Source organism: Bison bison, unplaced genomic scaffold, assembly GCF_000754665.1.
Source record: "Bison bison bison isolate TAMUID 2011002044 unplaced genomic scaffold, Bison_UMD1.0 scf7180017864352, whole genome shotgun sequence".
In the NCBI taxonomy this organism is placed as follows: domain Eukaryota; kingdom Metazoa; phylum Chordata; class Mammalia; order Artiodactyla; family Bovidae; genus Bison; species Bison bison.
In genome coordinates this window covers 5686049-5694801 of record NW_011494924.1, presented here as the reverse complement: position 1 = coordinate 5694801, position 8753 = coordinate 5686049, and the positions used below count along the sequence as shown (strand labels likewise).

The 8753-nt window shown below is 42.8% G+C and overlaps 1 pseudogene; it reads right to left on the bottom strand.

Annotated features, from left to right (window-relative positions):
- Positions 1-6742: 6742 nt before the first annotated feature.
- Positions 6743-7634, bottom strand: LOC104999459 (annotated as a pseudogene).
- Positions 7635-8753: the final 1119 nt, after the last annotated feature.

The following is an 8753-nucleotide window of genomic DNA, read 5'->3' as shown; positions in this document are numbered from 1 at the left end:
CTTCCTGACCTGCATACAAATTTCTCAAGGGGCAGATCAGGTTGTCTGGTATGCCCATCTCTTTCAGAATTTTCTACAGTTTATTGTGATCCACACAGTCAAAGGCTTTGACATAGTCGATAAAGCAGAAATAGATGTTTTTCTGGAACTCTCTTGCTTTTTCCATGATCCAGCAGATGTTGGCAATTTGATCTCTGGTTCGCCTGCCTTTTCTAAAACCAGCTTGAAGATCAGGAAGTTCACTGTTCACATATTGCTGAAGCCTGGCTTGGAGAATTTTGAGCATTACTTTACTAGCATGTGAAATGAGTGCAATTGTGCAGTAGTTTGAGCATTCTTTGGCATTGCCTTTCTTTGGGATTGGAATGAAAACTGACCTTTTCCAGTCCTGTGGCCACTGCTGAGTTTTCCAAATTTGCTGACATATTGAGTGCAGCACTTTCACAGCATCATCTTTCAGGATTTGAAATAGCTCAACTGGAATTCCATCACCTCCACTAGCTTTGTTCGTAGTGATGCTTTCTAAGGCCCACTTGACTTCACATTCCAGGATGTCTGGCTCTAGGTCAGTGATCACACCATCGTGACTATCTGGGTCGTGAAGATCTTTTTTGTACAGTTCTTCTGTGGATTCTTGCCATCTCTTCTTAATATCTTCTGCTTCTGTTAGGTCCATCCCATTTCTGTCCTTTATCGAGCCCATCTTTGCATGAAATGTTCCCTTGGTATCTCTGATTTTCTTGAAGAGATCCCTAGTCTTTCCCATTCTGTTGTTTTCCTCTATTTCTTTGCATTGATCGCTGAAGAAGGCTTTCTTATCTCTTCTTGCTATTCTTTGGAACTCTGCATTCAGATGCTTATATCTTTCCTTTTCTCCTTTGCTTTTTGCTTCTCTTCTTTTTACAGCTATTTTTTAAGGCCTCCCCAGACAGCCATTTTGCTTTTTTGCATTTCTTTTCCATGGGGATGGTCTTGATGCCTGTTGCCTGGACAAGGTCGTGAACCTCATTCCATAGTTCATCAGGCACTCTATCTATCAGATCTAGGCCCTTAAATCTAGTTCTCACTTTCATTGTATAATCATAAGGGATTTGATTTAGGTCATACCTGAATGGTCTAGTGGTTTTCCCTACTTTCTTCAATTTAAGTCTGAATTTGGCAATAAGGATTTCATGATCTGAGCCACAGTCAGCTCCTGGTCTTGTTTTTGCTGACTGTATAGAGCTTCTCCATTTTTGGCTGCAAAGAATATAATCAATCTGATTTCGGTGTTGACCATCTGGTGATGTCCATGTATAGTGTCTTCTCTTGTGTTGTTGGAAGAGGGTGTTTGTTATGACCAGTGCATTTTCTTCGAAAAATTCTATTAGTCTTTGCCCTGCTTCATTCCATATTCCAAGGCCAAATTTGCCTGTTACTCCAGGTGTTTCTTGACTTCCTACTTTTGCATTCCAGTCCCCTATAATGAAAAGGACATCTTTTTTGGGTGTTAGTTCTAAAAGGTCTTTTAGGTCTTCATAGAACCGTTCCACTTCGGCTTCTTCTGCATTACTGGTTGGGGTATAGACTTGGATTACTGTGATATTGAATGGTTTGCCTTGGAAATGAACAGAGATCATACTGTCCTTTTTGAGATTGCATCCAAGTACTGCATTTCAGACTCTTTTGTTGACCATGATGGCTACTCCATTTCTTCTGAGGGATTCCTGCCCACAGTAGTAGATATAATGGTCATCTGAGTTAAATTCACCCATTCCAGTCCATTTTAGTTCGCTGATTCCTAGAATGTCGACATTCACTCTTGCCATCTCTTGTTTGACCACTTCCAATGTGCCTTGATACATGGACCTGACATTTCAGTTTCCTATGCAATATTGCTCTTTACAGCATCGGACCTTGCTTGTATCACCAGTCACATCCACAGCTGGGTATTCTTTTTGCTTTGCCTCCATCCCTTCATTCTTTCTGGAGTTATTTCTCCACTGATCTCCAGTAGCATATAGGGCACCTACTGACCTGGGGAGTTCCTCTTTCAGTATCCTATCATTTTGCCTTTTCATATTGTTCATGGGGTTCTCAAGGCAAGAATACTGAAGTGGTTTGCCATTCCCTTCTCCAGTGGACCACATTCTGTCAGATCTCTCCACCGTGACCCGCCCATCTTGGGTTGCCCCACAGGCATAGCTTAGTTTCATTGAGTTAGACAATGCTGTGGTCCTAGTGTGATTAGGTTGACTAGTTTTCTGTGAGTATGGTTTCAGTGTGTCTGCCCTCTGATGCCCTCTTGCAACACCTACCATCTTACTTGAGTTTCTCTTATTATTCCCTTCCCCATGTCCCTACTACTTATTTTTCTACTTTCAATCACTATGAATTTGGCTATTCCAGGTAACTCATTTAAGTGGAATATCATACGTATTTATCCACTGTGTCTGGCTTGTTTCACTAAGCATGTTTTCAAGATTCACCCATGTTGCAACATGTATCAGAATTTCATTGCTTTTTATGTCTGAATAGTATTCTGTTGTATGCAGATTTCACATTTAGGGTGTATATTCATATGATAACTTCTGGGTTATTTCCACTTTTAACAATTGTGAACAATGTTGCTATGATTGAAAAAAATGCTGCTATTTCCTTTTATTTTGGACTCTCAAGTTATTAATAGCAAATTATATAAACTTCAGTATATAAAAGTAACTGTCCAGGTATGGCAAGTAAAAGGGAAAAAAACCCAGGTGGGGGTGGGTTGACTCCTCTCATTCAGAGTCTATTACAAGCAGCTGACCATTGCTAACTGCTGGCGATGTACCTGAGTGGGACAGATGGCGTCAGGCATAGAGTGTAAAAACAATATTGGCTCTTTGGATTGGAGGATAGGTGGCTGCAGGTAAAACAGATGAGGACTCTAATACACAAGGGTGACGTGATAAAGATAAATGCCTTCTAAGACGTTTAAAACCTACTAGACAGCTTTGTACAATATCATCGTGATAGTAGACACACGAAATGAAAGAAAAACCACTGGTACAAAGGGATGGGTGACTCAGGAGCAAGCCTAATGTCACAGAGGGAAGACAACTATGCTTACATTTGAAATGAGATATAGACAACAGTTTCGAAAGAGATGAAGGATAGACCCTGTAGTATCCAAGGACCTCCATGTGGGCCTATCATCATCATACATAAACTGAGAGTCCTGTATCTTGGGGCTTTAACTATTTAACTGTAGATTCATCATAGCCACAGTTAACATCCTGGCAAGGTTTGTAGTGAAAGAGGAGAGTGAGAAAGTTAGCTTAAAATTCAACATTCAGAAAACGAAGATCATGGCATCCAGTCCCATCACTACATGGCAAATAGATAGGGAAACAATGGAATCAGTGAGAGACTTTATTTTGGGGGGGCCCCAAATCACTACAGATGGTGACTGCAGCTGTGAAATTAAAAGATGCTTGCTCCTTGGAAGGAAAGCTATGACCAACCTGCTGCTGCTGTTAAGTCGCTTCAGTCGTGTCCGACTCTGTGCAACCCCATAGACGGCAGCCCACCAGGCTCCCCCGTCCCTGGGATTCTCCAGGCAAGAACACTGGAGTGGGTTGCCATTTCCTTCTTCAATGCACAAAAGTGAAAAGTGAAAGGGAAGTCGCCCAGTCGTGTCCAACTCAGCGACCCCATGGACTGCAGCCCACCAGACTCCTCCATCCATGGGATTTTTCAGGCAAGAGTGCTGGAGTGGGGTGCCATTGTCTTCTCTGATGACCAACCTAGACAGCATATTAAAAAGCAGAGGCATCACTTTGCCGACAAAGGTCCATCCTGACAAAGCTATGATTTTTCCAGTAGTCATGTATGGATGTGAGAGTTGGACCACAAAGAAAGCTGAGCACCAAAGAATTGATGCTTTTGAACTGTGGTGTTGGAGAAGACTTTTGAGAGTCCCTTGGACCGCAAGGAGATCCAACCAGTCCATCCTAAAGGAAATCAGGCCTGAATATTCATTGGAAGGACTGATGATGAAGCTGAAACTCCAGTACTTTGGCCAACTGATACAAAGAACCAACTCATTGGAAAAGACTGTGATGCTGGGAAAGTTTGAAGCTGGGAGGAGAAGGGGATGACAGAGGATGAGATGGCTGGACAGCATCACCGACATGATGGACATGAGTTTGAGCAAGCTCCAGGAGTTGGTAATGGACAGGGAAGCCTGGCATGCTGCAGTCCATGGGGTCGCAAAGAGTCGGACACAACTGAGCAACTGAACTGAAGCTTTGTAGTATATATCTAGAAACTGATTCTAAGATTTATACAGAAAGAAAATGGTAATGGAATAGCCAAAAGTTTTGAAAAAGAAGCATCAATTCTTTATTTATGCATATTGCATACTATTCTATCCACCTGTGTCCATATATTCATCTAAATCTGAGTGCATACTGATGCCTCCAACTGTAGTCCAGTACCATATGCCTTATTCCAGCCTTCTCCCCTTGCTTGTCTCTAACTTGCCCCACCACAGTGAGACCTTTATCACTTTCTCAACTGCTGTACACACGTACAGCTAGTTCAGAATTATTAACTCACACCCTCTGAAGAAACAAACTTACTAGCAAGAGTACTATCATTGGCACTCTTCCTTTTTTTAACGCAGTCTTCCAAATTCCAGCTAATAACGCTGTTTTTCAAAGTTACTCCCTTTTGCCTCTCCCTCTTCAGGGAGGTCAGGTCATACATTTGTAAAGTTGGTGACACAGTCTCATGTGCACAGTTCTTTGACCCCTGCTTGGCCATACAAGAAGAGCAGAAATAAGCATCAGCGATAGTGATGTGACAGCAAGAGGGACTGAAATAGGACAGTATTAGAATAGGAACGTACAGAGTGGGAAGCTCCGAGTAGAGCCAAAAGATAGCCTGGTAAAGTTGAGGGTGGGGATGGGAGAAGAAAAAGAACACAGAAATGAATCTGGCAACCCCATAAAATCAAACATGAGAACGAATCAGAAAAGAAAGTGGACAAGAGGGACTGGCATAGGTAAGAGAGAAGAGATGAAATGCACAGGTCAGGATTGAACATTGTGAGAAAGGCAGGGAGAAGCAATCAGATGCCACTTGTCTTCTCTTTCCCTGTCCCCTCTGTGTCCTCCCTCAACCAGGGGACACAGCATGGTGGGTTTCCCTTGTCACTTTCAGCTGCCACACCCCAGCCATTTCCCTCCCAAATTTAGGGCTGCCATGATGATGTGAGTGATGCTAGATAAGAGAATGTCTCTTTCCAAGAACTTCCCTCCACACCCTGATAAAGCCCACTGAAAATAGACTTGTCTGCATTAACACATCCATTTGGCCATGAGGTTGGTAAAAGATCAGGGTTGTGAGTGAGTTCTTCTCACAACTGCCAGCTGAGACTATCTACACAGGTGTACTGTCTCTGTTGGACCTTGGGTCAGGAATCTCAGAAAAGGTTAAATCCTGAAATTGGATGTGGCATCATGCAGAGAAATAATTTAAGCAGTGGTTGTTGGGTCATATGATAGTTTTATTCGTTATTTTTTAAGCAATCTCCATATTGTTCTGCATAGTAGCTGTATCAATTTACATTCCCTCCAACAATCATATGACCCACCAATCCACCACTGGGCATAAAACCTGAGGAAACCATCATTGAAAAAACCACATGTACCCCAATGTTCACTGAAGCACTATTTATAATAGTTAGGACATGGAAGCAACCTAGATGTCCATCGACAGATGATTGGATAAAGAAGTGTGGTACATACATGCAATGGAATATTATTCAACCATGAAAAGGAATGCATGAGTCAGTTCTAATGAGGTGGATTAACCTAGAGCCTATTATACAGTGAAGTAAGTCAGAAAGAGAAAAACAAATGTCGCATATTAACACATATATATGGAATCTAGAAGGATGGCACTGATGAGCCTATTTGCAGGGCAGCAATGAAGATGCAGACATAGAGAAAAGACTTGTGGACACAGTTGGGGAAGGACAAGGAGGGGCGAAAATTGAGAGAGTAGCACTGAAATATATACATTACCATATGTGAAACAGATAGGCAGTGGGAATTTGCTGCATGACACAGGGAGCTCAAACCCGGTGCTCTGTGACTATCTAGAGGTGTGGGATGCGGTGGGAGATGGGAGGGAGGTTCAAGAGGGAGGGGACACATGTACACCTATGGTTGATTCATGTTGATGTATGGCAGAAACCAACACAATATTGTAAAGCAATTATCCTCCAATTAAAAATAAATAAATTTTTAAAAAATAATAATTAAAGCAGTGAAAAACTCAGGAAAGAATGGAATAATATAGGGGAAGGTGACCCAGAACCTATAATCAAACATTTAAGTCAGCTGTCAAGAGAATGAATTACACTTTCCTTGTCTATCCCACCCAAATATAAGTGTTCTAAAAAAATCACATATATTGTGTATATTTATGCTTGTAAAATTTATTTTGTGAAACTCATTTCAACCACAGTAATGTGTATAAATGTATATATCCTTTTAAAATGTTAAAGTGACTCCTACGTAGGAACCATCCAGCTATAACATTGAGCACTGTCAGTGCCTTAAAATTCCCTCACAGGTCACAAACCATTTGATGATGAAAAGGCTCTGGTTTCTGATTTCAATCAGTGCTTCTAGGTTACTCAGGCCTGTGATGATGAGTACATGATGGTCCTTAGGACAGAGATAGTCCTTAAGGAGATGACAGTATCATTTCATGGTGTCTCAGAAGACCTCAATGAATCTGTTAAAGAGGTCACCACTAAAACCATCAGTGATGCTACCCTGTTGTACTCAGCGGCCTGCGTTTGCTTGGGTTTCACAAAGAGGAACAAGCAGCTGCCACAGCGGATGACAACAAAGGTGAAGTGGGAGGCACATGTAGAGAAGGCTTTCTGCCACCCAGAAACAGAGGGGATCTTGAGGATGGAGATGATGTAGGTGTAGGAGATAATTGTGGGGGTAAAAGCACCAATAATGAAAACAGCCATTAAAAACAGAATAAACTCTGTGAAAAGACTGTTGTCACTGGATAGTTTGAGCAGTTGCCCTCGGTCACAGTAAAAATGGTCTAGCACATTTGATTTGCAGAAAGTAAGATGAAACGTGGCATAGGCTGGCCAGATTTGAAACAGGAAGCCAAACACCCAGGACACAATTACCGCCCAGAGACAGGTGTATCTGTATCTGTATTCATAATGATGTTGTACCGCAGAGGGTTACAGATGCCACATAGCAGTCTGTAGCCATTGTTCCCATTAGTATGAACTCTGACGTTCCCAAAGACAGGTACAAATACAGTTGTGCACAACAGGTAGTCAAAGATATTGCCTGCATCCCAAGAAGGAGCAGACCCCAGAGCATCAAGGAGACAGCTGCAGATGTGGTCAGCATCTCTAAGACAGAGGTGATCCAGGAAGTAATACATGGGGGTCTGCAGACATTTATCAATATAGACCCTCAAGACGATGACCAGGTTTCCCATCACTGTCACTGAGTAGAAGAGGATGAAGGTAGCAAATAACATATGGTGTAATTGTGTAATTCCTGGGAGCCGGGGAAGTCTAAGAGATAAAATTAAGTAGCACTGGTATAATTCCCCACCAGTTAGTTTTGAGTGCTTGTTCCTTCTGATATCTAGACAGCAAAAGAGAGAGAGAACACTGTGACTGATCTCAGAAAAGCAGAAACAGTTCTAAGTAGAGAAAATATTCCCCCCTGGTTGATAAGCTCTACAACATGACTAGGAAGGGTTCATGCCCTAGTGTTCTTCTACATGGTCAGTACTAATTATTTCTAAGAATATACATGATGTATGAAGAACAATGAACCTGGCCAAGAAGATGAGCCCAGTCACCCACACTGTACCATAGGCAAGGCTCCTCCGCCCAGCCTGCATGACTGCATCTGTCCATCCACAGGGCACCATGACTTCCCCTTTGCTCCCAACAGCCTCCCAGGCCACCCCACCCCCAACAGTGCCGTCCTTTTTACCACGCTCTCCCTTCCATCTGGGATGGAACTACCTGCTCCACCAAATGCATTGTGTCCTATGAGCCTGCTTCAGTACCACACCCTGTAGAAAAGTACCCCCACAGCCACCTCAATTCTACCCAGAGCTGGCTATCTGTTGGTTTTTCTTGAAATAGGGTCCATTGGCACTACATTCATTTTAAAGCTTTTTCTTTATGTCTTTCGTCATTGGTGTCACTGGTGGGCATGGGAGTGGGGATCAATTTGAGGATTTTCTGTGAGATAGTGAGGGCAAGGACAGAGTCTCCCTTAATCTATGGGCCAACTAGTTGCCTAGCTGAATTACCACTTTCTTCCACTCTGTTCTTGGGAGTGAATATCAGCTTCGCTTTTCTCTTCAGTGGACGTGTTTTCTCATAGAAGGCAGACTGGCCAGCACTGGCGTTAGTCAGTCAGGAGTCTCTCTCTCCCAGGCTCTAAGACCAATAATCACCAGATTCACAGGAGGAGGGTCCAGAGGAGGGCACACGTGGACTTACATCCTCGGCTTCCACCTGTCCTGCATCTTCCTTGTGCTGGAATGGGGAGACAAGAGGCTAAAGGTCTGATTTCAACATCCCCTCCCTTCAAAACCTTAGATCCAGCAGGGAGTCAAGGCTGCCAAATGTGAACTCTGGGTCCAGCCCAGGCTATACATATAAGTGGTCTTGGACTTGATCTAACAGAAAGTTCAGAAAGTCTCCCCAGAGACAT